The sequence below is a fragment of the Equus przewalskii genome, chromosome 6 (genome assembly GCF_037783145.1).
Source record: "Equus przewalskii isolate Varuska chromosome 6, EquPr2, whole genome shotgun sequence".
Classification (NCBI taxonomy): Eukaryota; Metazoa; Chordata; class Mammalia; order Perissodactyla; family Equidae; genus Equus; species Equus przewalskii.
The window spans coordinates 85621403-85623484 of NC_091836.1; the positions used below are offsets into that span (position 1 = coordinate 85621403).

A 2082-nucleotide genomic window follows, 5' to 3' on the forward strand; every position below is an offset into this window, starting at 1 on the left:
ATTAAAAATAGAACTACCATATGATCCAGCAATATCACTTCTGGATATATGTTCAAGGGAATTGAAATCAGGATCTCAAAAAGATATCTGCATTCCCATGTTCGTTGCAGCATTATTCACAACAGCCAAATACGTAAACAACCTGTGTCCTTTTACATACGGATGAATGGATAAGTTGTGATGTATATGTATCGTTCAGTCATGTAAAAGAAGGACATTCTCGGGGCTGGCCCCGTGGCCGAGTGGTTAAGTTCGTGCGCTCCGCTACAGGCGGCCCAGTGTTTCGTTAGTTCGGATCCTGGGCGCGGACATGGCACTGCTCGTCAGACCACGCTGAGACAGCGTCCCACATGACACAACTAGAAGAACCCACAACGAAGAATACACAACTATGTACCGGGGGGGGCTTTGGGGAGAAAAAGGAAAAAATAAAATCTTTAAAAAAAAAAAAAAAAAAAGAAGGACATTCTCCCACTTGTGACAACATGGATAGACCTTGAGGGCATTAAGCTGAGTGAAATAAATCAGAGAAAGACAAATACTATATCACTTACGTGTGTTGAATCTAAAAAAGCCAAACTCATAGAAACAGAGAGGAGAATGGTGGTTGCTGGGGGATGGGAGAAAGGGGGAGATGTTGGTCGAAGGGTAGAAACACCCAGCTGTAAGATGAGTAAGCTCTGGAGATCTAATGTACATGTGGTGATTATAGTTAACAGTACTGTATTATGTACTTGAAAGTCGCTAAGACTACATCTTAAATGTTCTTACCATGAAAAAGAAATGGTCACTACGCAGGGGATGGACGTGTTAACTGATGCTACTGTGGTAATCGTTTCACAATATTAGTGTATCAAATCAGGATGTTGTACATGTTAAACCTACACAATGTTAGCTGTGAATTTTATCTCAATAAGGCTAGAAAAAATATATACAGGAATAGTCCCTAGATGAAAACACAAGAAACAGGTAAAGGGATTGTTTCTGTGACAGCCGTGGGAAGAGATTTACTTTTCCTTGTGTTCCTTTCTGTACTGTTTGATAATTTTTCCACATAACACATATACGTAGAATTGGGGGTGAGCAGAGCCTGAGGTGGCTGAGGCCTGCTGGCAGGGCCAGATTCCGTATGCTGACTCCCCAGTGGTTTTCCTGCCTGCCTGTGAGAATCCCGCAGCCTGGTATATGAAGGGTATACCGTGCATGCTGCAACAATGAGTTGAGCCATTTTCTGCCCCGAATCATCACACTGAAGAAGCCCCCTGGAGCTCAGTGGGGATTTAACATCCGAGGACGAAAGGCCTCACAGCTGAGCATCTTCATCTCCACGGTGATTCCTGGCTCTGAGGCACACTGAGCAGGACTTCAGGAAGGGAACCAAGTCCTAGCTGTGAATGATGTGGATTTCCAAGATCTTGAGCATAGCAAGGCTGTGGAGATCCTGAAGACAACCCACGAAATCAGCATGCATGCATGTCTCCTTCCTTCCGTACAATTATCATCACCAACAACAGAGGACCGTGCACTAGAGAGTTGCAGCCCACAGCCCTCCACAAGGAATTTGCTAGGTCAAGCTGGCTATGCCTCAGGGCCGCCCCTTGGGAAACTCTACCTCAGCCCCTCCCTGACACAGAGGAGTGGGGAGGGTGGGGAGACACGGAGACCCTGCGCTGAGCCAGCTAGCCAACTGCATTACCCAAACTGTGCTGCACTTTCAGTTTCCTAGTTTTCTAAGGGAGCTTCATTCCCTGAAAGGAGAAGGATGATGATGTCTAGGTACACCCCAGCCTGTGGAGAACCCTGCTAGAAAAGGCAGCTAACATTTATTGAATACCATGTGCTAAGCACTTACATACGTGTCATGCCATTTTCATTAGAGTGTAGGAATCAGTAGAAACAACAATCTCCAGGGCCTTGCGTCTAATCTGCTTGGCCATCTCATCCCATCCTTGTACTACCAGTCTCAAACACTGGACACTCCAGTGGGATACTGTTCTCCTCCCCTTCCCCCTCCTATCCTCTCCCAAGGAAAGTAAAACAATGCTGAGGGGAGAAAAGTCATATAGATAGATAGATAGATAG

The 2082-nt window shown here is 45.6% G+C and overlaps 1 pseudogene; it reads left to right on the forward strand.

Moving 5' to 3' along the window:
* Positions 1 to 600: 600 nt before the first annotated feature.
* On the forward strand, positions 601 to 1657 carry LOC103557144 (PDZ domain-containing protein 11 pseudogene; annotated as a pseudogene).
* Positions 1658 to 2082: the final 425 nt, after the last annotated feature.